This window comes from Anneissia japonica, unplaced genomic scaffold (assembly GCF_011630105.1).
Source record: "Anneissia japonica isolate Jap-2015-1 unplaced genomic scaffold, ASM1163010v1 scaffold20558_len22678_cov115, whole genome shotgun sequence".
NCBI lineage: Eukaryota > Metazoa > Echinodermata > Crinoidea > Comatulida > Comatulidae > Anneissia > Anneissia japonica.
In genome coordinates, this window is record NW_022756349.1 from 1 (window position 1) to 8,835 (window position 8,835).

Consider the following 8,835-nt stretch of genomic DNA (forward strand, 5'->3'; position numbering starts at 1 on the left):
TTGTAACTGTGTGTATTATTAGTATTCAGCACGACTGTGTGTCAATTAAAAGGCAGAATATTACAGTATGAAGTCATTATCAGATCACTCGGAATGCTCCCCCGACTCCTCCAAAAATTATCTGCTTCTTATCACAAAAACTTCCTGGTCCCCTTGCTTCTATTCATGATGGGCCACTTTGTTCTCATTAGTCCTAAACACTCTCAAACTGTTCCACCACCTATTTTATGGCTGTTTAGAAAAGACTTCGAAAAATCAGACCTCCTTAGACGTACTATTGAAAACTTATTCACTATACAAACTCAGACCCCAACTAGATAATTGGAAACTATCTGATAACAATACGTTTATTAGTACTCGTATGCTATATTTATGTAATTTATGAATATTAAAACAAAGAGTATAGTTGTAAAATAGTAAAAATGGTCACAGAACCAGGCTAGACCTATTGAGGACGTTTCGGTTCTTTGCAGTGAGGTACATCTAAAACATATTCGTGAAATCATTCAAAATCATGTTAAAAATAGTTAAACAAACTTTAAAGTATGTTCCAAAAGTATTTGTAGTGCATCGTTGTGGTACGTAAACGTATACCTAAAGGCCGGTTCCCACTGAACGCGATCAAGCGAATTTCACGTCGAAATGTGGCGCGCGCGGCTGAATCGAAGACGCGACTGGCGTTTCCAATGATTATGTTCTCACACGGCAGCTAATTTGTAGTCGAACACGCGAACGCTCAATATTCGAACTTCGACGCGGTGCGCGCGGTGGTCGCGGAGGCTTCGCTTGCGAATTCACAAGAGTTGATCCAAGACCAACTTTTTCGGATTCGCGAGCGAATTCGCGGCCGATGGACCAATCGCAAGGCTTACATTCAATTTATGTCAAAGGTCAAAAATAAAGTCACGACCATTGTCAAAACAATGTACAAATGTGCGAGCGATGACCGAAGAGTCCGTTTCATGCAAACTCTGTGGAACAGTAGGCTACCCTTGTTTAGGTCTGTAACAAGGGAGCAAAGAAAATATGTGACAATGCGTGGAAAAGGATTTGCAGAGACGAGTTGTGTTATCTCATCTTTCTACCAGTATTAGGCCTGTCCAGCCTAGGCCTCTGATACCCTGCTACTACCTGAGACCTACAGTAGGGTAGGGTAGGCTAGGCCTACTATCTACCCTTAGGAGGCCTAGCTCTAGGCCTTGAATAAATATACTAAAAAAATATGTATATTCACTCTTTTGATTCATTATAAAGTTCTGGGAATGTTAATCCTGAGGATTTTATCTCATTCGTCTCACAGCCCTTTTCCTCCGTCTATTAATGCGATAACAAAATCCCTTCTCTGTTGCCACCCGCCATTTCGAGTTTTTGCGCGCAGTCAGCAGTGGGAACAGGCAAGCGAATCATTGGAAGCGAGACATTCTTTAACGAAAGTCAACTCTTGTGAACTTTGCGCAATTCCTGATGATGACATAATTAATGTAGAAATATTAAATCCCGACACGATGGCATGAATTTCGATACTTGGATACTATCTTATCTGAGATTAATCAGTAGACCTTTCGGTCATAGCTTCTCTTACTTATGCAATTTGGTGGTTTCTAAACATTTTTTTTTTCAGTCAACAATTATCATTTATCCAGTATCATGTGCTACCATATTATAATTTTTAGTTTCTTCTTATAACTAAATCATATTACAATACCATCATTCTTTATTATTCTTTAAAGTATCATATGTGTATTATGAATTGGAAATGTGTAACCTTGATAGATTCTAGAAACGTTTTGATTTTAATATTTGTTTTATTTAATAAACTTCTCATTTATGAAAATATAGTTGAAGGAGACAGGCCAACATGTGACGAAAACATTTAAAAGGGCCAGCTCCTTACAATTGAAATACAAAAACAGAAATATAAATTTGAAAATGACAGTACAAACACCAAGTAAAAAAATTGAAAAAAATTTAACAAAAAATGTCACAACGACAATAAATGAATAAGAACAATCGCATAAAAAAGAATAATGGAAACAAGAATTACCACAGAGAAAATAGAAATCATCTAAAATAGAAATTGCCAATAAAAATTTTCACCATAAATCTATACAGAGTTACAAATAAAAAAACGATAAAAATAATAAACTTTAAAGACAATAAACATAATAAAAGTAAATGGCAAAAAAGAAAATTGAATGGAACATACATCCCAGGTCACAGCTTAGAGGACCTAGCATATGCAGGGCACAACAAAGCAAACAACAAAAGATACAGAAATTGTTTATAAAATCAGTCAGTAACCTATTAATTACAGATACAATTTGGAGGTCATGATTTGATTATTATTTATATTAGACAAGCAATTTTCCCACGTCGGGTTGAAACGCGCATTCCAAATGGAATAACTACATACTATTGCAATTTCACTAATTTTTCTATTTATTCTATATAATAACCACAAACATTGATAAAATATGTCATAATAAAGATAAAAATAATTAGGACAGTAAAAATAATTTTTTTAAATGGCAAAAAATAATAAAATAATAATAATAATAATAATAATAATAATAATAATAATAATAATTAAAATAAAAATAACAAATATGATTCTTTACAGTTTTATTTCTCTATTCTCACTTTTATTCTATTACATTCTCTTATCAACATAAATTAATTCAAGGTTTGTTATTGGCCAAAAAAATATAGTCATTGCATTTAAAAATAAAATATAACAAAGTATCATATGATAATAAGTAAATACTACTGTAGATATCACAAAGGAAAAAAATAATTTAAGAAACTTACAATAAAAATAAGGTTATTAGTAATAGTAATAATTTTAGTAAATAATTGTTTTGTTTGAATAAAAGTAATTCAAGAAACTTCCAATAAAAATTATGGTCACAATGGTATATTTAAATTATACTATAGTATTATATTTATGTATTGGGCTACTCCATGCCTAAGTGGAATTGTATGAAGATAATTTGTTCACCTAAATATTTTTCCAAACATATCCAGGGATCATATATTTTTTGGGGGTAAACAATATTGTTTTCTATTAATAATATGGGTTTATTATATTAGGCCTACAATTTGAATGAAAAAAAAGTTATATTCATGAAAGATTTTTATATCATTTTATATTTATCTACTATGGTCTTTCAAAAATAACAACCATATATTATAAATCCCATCAATGTATTTTTTGATAAAAGTTTTTGAGAAATCACTATTAATTAATAAACTAAATTTAAAAAAAAGTTGAATAAGTAGAACAGTACCTTTATGTTATATAGCCAGACAAACTGAATTTTCTCAAGCTGTAGCATAAGTTACTGTAGCATGGGTTACTATATTTTAGGTAAGTCATAGTAAAATTATGATTGAGAGGTATTACATTTTTGTTCCACAATTATAAACATTAACATAGTAGTTACCTACTATGTTCTGTTACTTTTTATACTTTAAAGAATAATAAATAATGATTGTTTTAAAAAAAAGGAAGCGAGAAAGTGAAATATCACTGAAAAAGAAAATATAGCCATTGGTATCACACAACCTGATAAAATAACTACTTATACATTATATATCAATAGTAATGAAAGTATGTTAAAAACACAATTCAAATATCACATTAAATTATTATATGGAAAAAAGGAAAGCGAGAAATAAAATATATTCATTGCTTTATACAAGTATTACAAAACCTGATAAAATAACTATAATATAGTATTTATCAATAGTAGGTATTTTAAAAGGTATTTAAAAAAATAAAATAAAATATCACGTAAAAGTATTATATAGGCTCTTTATAGCACTTGTCAGGAGTATATTTAGTAATGAATAGTAAATATTTATTTGTGAATAATTGTCACATCAATACACTGGAAGTGAAAATATTCGAAAATATTACTTTATTTTATGTTAATAAATATATGCTAATAGTAAATAAAGTAAATAAATACTATAATAAATAAATATATGTTTGTCATTGGTAATGAAGAAAGTAAAATAATATTTATTTATTTATTGTTTGTAATAAAATAAGAAAAGTGAGAAAGATGAAAATAATGACACCGAAAAAAGAGTAAATGAAATGTTGTCGGTAAAAAAATATATATTTCTACAAATCACTCAATTGCATAATTAAGAGAAGCTTAGAGTTTTGCATTTGGAGTACTAAATGTTTATGCCTAGGTAGGCTACACCCAGTTTCTAATTCATAATACACAAAAGAATAAATAGGTCTGATAAAAACAGATCCTAGCACAGCCTAAACCTATTGTAGACCAACATCAAGACAAACACCCCATTGTGCATCCCCAACTTACAATGGTATGATCCATTGTTGGGTGGCTTTTGACAGGGGTGGCTTTTAACATGGGTGGCTTTCTTCCGTGACTTCTTAGAAAAGACTTGGAAAACAATCCTCTTGCCCTCTGGCAATGAAGCCTATCAGAAAGCGGAACATGAAACTAGTCGTGGTTATTGGAACTTTTGAAAAATATTGATGCTTTCAAAAAATATTGATGCCAATAGAACAATCATATATTTTCAGCGATGTAGAACTAAAACGTGTTGATGGAAGTACACAACGTCATACAAAATAGTTAAACAACTTTAAAGAATCAAGCAATAACGTGCTTGCCGACATTACATTTGCTTTAGAAATATACTTTCAAAAGTTAAGAGCATAGCACCATAGTACGGACTAGATGTATTTAGTAAATTCTGTACCTGAATAACGAAAATAACTTTAAAGTAATTCGAAAGATACGAAGCGGTTCATGTCTTATTTTTTTAAAAAATGTTCTTGTAGTGAGACAATTCATGACGTATGTCAAAATATTTACTGATCCGCGCCGTTAGAGAACAACCTGAACAATTTAGTAGAAACGTGTATATCCACAACTACAGTAGTTTCTTAACATTTACTCAACCGCAATTAAATCATTTCTGGTCCGCTTTACTGCCAGAGGGCTTTCCAAATCTTTTCCAACAGGTCATGAAACAGTTTCGTATTCTTTAAACGTTACGTTTAGGTTATTGTCGACACGCACGTTATTATAAAACTATTTTGTACATGATTTGAATGACGTGTGAATATACTTCATCAGTATACGTTTTATTGATGTAGTATATTTACACAACGTCATTCAAATCGTGTATGACGTTGTGTAAATATACTTCATCAATACGTTTTAGTTTCACAACGCTGAAAATAGTGCAGATGATTGTTCTGTTGGCGTCAATATAATTTTAAAGTTTCAATAACCACAACTACAGTAGTTTCTTAACATTTACTCAACCGCAATTAAATCATTTCTGGTCCGCTTTACTGCCAGAGGGCTTTCCAAATCTTTTCCAACAGGTCATGAAACAGTTTCGTATTCTTTAAATTAATTCAAGGCTATTTCCTTCATTTAGGTATACATTTACGTAAGCTTTGTACCAGAGTACGATGCACTACAAATACTTTCGGAACATACTTTAGGGCCTGAATTTTGTGTAGGTGGATAAGTTGTTTGGAAGCGAACCCATACAAAAAATTCTATAGAAAATAGTGCAGATGATTGTTCTGTTGGCGTCAATATTATTTTAAAGTTTCAATAACCACAACTAGTTTCTTAACATTTACGCAACCGCAATTAAAACATTTCTGGTCCGCTTTACTGCCAGAGGGCTTTCCAAATCTTTTCCAACAGGTCATGAAACAGTTTTGTATTCTTTAAATTAATTCAAGGCTATTTCCTTCATTTAGGTATACATTTACGTAAGCTTTGTACCAGAATACGATGCACTACAAATACTTTCTGAACATACTTTAGGGCCTGAATTTTGTGTAGGTGGATAAGTTGTTTGGAAGCGAACCCATACAAAAAAATTCTATAGAATTCTATAAAAAAAAAAACTATAGAATGTCTATAGCATAATTGTTTAGAAAATCTATAGAAAATTCTATAGAAATAACTATAGAAGCCCACTATAAAAAGTCTATTAAAACTATATTAAAAATCTATTAAAACTCTATTAGAAATCTATTAAAAATATATTTAAAAAACTATAAAAAAATTATAAAAACTCTATAAAATATATTAAAACTATATTAAAAGACTTAAAAATCTATAAAAATTATATAAAAAAACTATAGAAATTCTATTAAAATTCTATAGAAAGTCTATGAAAATTTTATATAAAAAAAAACCTTAAAAAACTATAGAAAATCTATAAACAATTTTATAAAAACCACTTATAAATCTATAAACATTTTATAGAAAAAACCTATAAAAATACATTAAATATGCGAATAGAAATTCTATACAATTACTGTATATAGAAAGTGTATATAAATTGAACGATTCTATATAGAAAGTCTGTGTATTCTAAAAAAAAAATTAAAAAAATGTGGGTGTTGTGTGTTTTTGGACAATTCAACTGCTCTTCAACTTTAACTGGCCCCAATTCCAATTGGTTTGCAATGGTCCCAGTTCCAATTGGCAACAATGGCTTTAATCAACTTCTGCAGACTTACAAAATACACTATGAGTTCATATACAAACCATAATTTCTTTAATTTAACAAACATCATACGGTAGGGACATTACTTCCCTACGGTCTCATTTACTAGCTTACCCCTTCATATATTATCGTTTTGTTAATGTCTTACTGCTAAACATACTGTACCTCAAATTCAAGGCTATTCTACAGTTCTTTGCTTTTACAGTCCGATTTAAATAAGCATTTTTTTCGTAATGTAGTTCTATTACAAGAGTTATTATATAAAACAATATTCAAGAACCATTTGTGTTACAGGTGTGCATAAACCAGCATTCTTTGTGATATTGCAGCAGCAACTGTCCATTACCATGCCTTTTCTTGTCCGATGGTACTAAGCTAAATTAGTATGAATTATGCCGTTGAACAAATCTAGTTTGAAATATTAAATCACTGTGACTTGTACTAACATTTCTCGGAGTTTCACTCTTGCTGAAAGATATAACAAAACAAAATAGAGCGCATATTATAGAAACCGCTATTAAATGTATTACATCCCTTTATAATTGTATTAAAATAGGAGTAATATACATATATGTAGCTAATGACAGACTAGCAGTTACTTCTTTTTTAAACAAAAGAAAATTATTTTTTATTTTTTTTTTAGTTTTCAAAACAACTTAGCCTACACTACAATTTCAATATCCCTTAAGGCCTATATAGGCCTAATATATACACATTCAATTTGATTAAACTCTATTGTGTAAACGACATCATCATCTATAGCATGTTGTTAATAATTAATAGTACAGGACAGTAAAAAATAAAACGTCAACAAAACATTATATTCACCTTTAGTAAGTCAGGTAATTTTCTGGCCTTCACAGATACGTCTTCAAACAAACATGCTTTCCTACTACAATGATTGAGTTGACTGGATTGAATTTTCACTCACAGTATTTACCGAGACTTGAGTATCCTGAAATAAATTCACCATTTATGTTGTTAGTATAGGCCTTTTGATTACATTAACTTTCTCCAAATAATGATACAATTCTTTTTTTTTCACCCCCTCCCTCACCACGGTTAACCGTTAACCGATTATTTTATTAAAGCACTATAGAATGTCAGGTAATTTTCTGTTCCTTTACAGATACGTCTTTAAACAAACATTAATGCTTTCAACTACAAGATTGAGTTGACCGGATTGAGTTTTCACTTAATTACAGTAGTTACTGAGACTTGATTGAGTAACCTGAAATAAAATCACCACTTATGTTATAGTATAGGCCTAGATTTAATACATTAACTTTCTGCAAATAATGATACAATTCTTTACACCACCCCCACCCCGGTTAACCCTAAACCCATTATTTTATTAAAGCATCATGGACATTAGTGAGGACAGCCCAAATGCAATTTACCACTCTTCTTATGGCATGCTAGACTATGGAGCAATTAACTTACAGCTTAGCTAGGCCAACAAAAGGCCCTGGTTCTAGCCCTAGCCCTATATCTTCAATGGCCTAGAGAGAACAGAGAACCTCAGTTCTGTCTGTCTTTGTACGGCGGCTAGGCTAGTACCGGTACAGCTACTGTAGGTAGGCTAGGCCAGGCCTCTTCCTTCAAGCCTTCGTCTACCACTACTAGGCCTAGGAGGAGGCTAGCGTGTCTGCTGCTAGAGTAGTAAACTAACTAAATAATAAAACAAAACCAACTCTTACCACTTGATAGTGAATACAGTACAGCTAAAATTCTTCCAAGGAGTATGTTTATAACTGCCTAACATCATGAAAGTCCAGAGAAAAATTCAAAATACTACCGCTTCCGTTGGCTCTACATGAAGTGACAATTCAAATTAGCTGATGGTCACTTGATGAAGTGACCAATCAGATTTTGTGCAATTCGACACTAACATTAAGTGGTTGGTAGGTGGGCTATCACAGTTTAGGCTGTTAATAACATTTTGCTGTCAACCCTAAAGCATTGTTGTTAAGTGAATAGGTGAGGGATAAGTTAAGGGGACTACAGACCCGCTCCCCCCCCCCCATAAAGTTCCCATAAGGCTACAAAAAATGTATTAGCGGTTCCAGAAATTTTTCATAGAGTTTGAATAGATTTTATATATACATTCTATACATAATTTTTTATAGATATAATTTTCAAAATAATTTTTAATATTTCATTTACAGATAATCACTTCCATAGCGTTCGTATTCATTTTATATATACTTTCTATAGGGAAACAATTTTACAAATTATAAATGTTTCCATAGAGTTTTTATATATACTTTATATATATTTTCTATAGACTATTAAAAATTAGGCCTACAG

General features: G+C 31.0%; 1 long non-coding RNA gene across 1 annotated transcript; it reads right to left on the minus strand.

Moving 5' to 3' along the window:
* Positions 1 to 6,559: 6,559 nt before the first annotated feature.
* On the minus strand, positions 6,560 to 8,379 carry LOC117124195. Its single transcript, XR_004447945.1, has 3 exons — positions 8,226 to 8,379; positions 7,354 to 7,480; positions 6,560 to 6,993 (listed from the first exon to the last, which is right to left on the minus strand). It is a non-coding gene; the product is annotated as an uncharacterized LOC117124195 (long non-coding RNA).
* Positions 8,380 to 8,835: the final 456 nt, after the last annotated feature.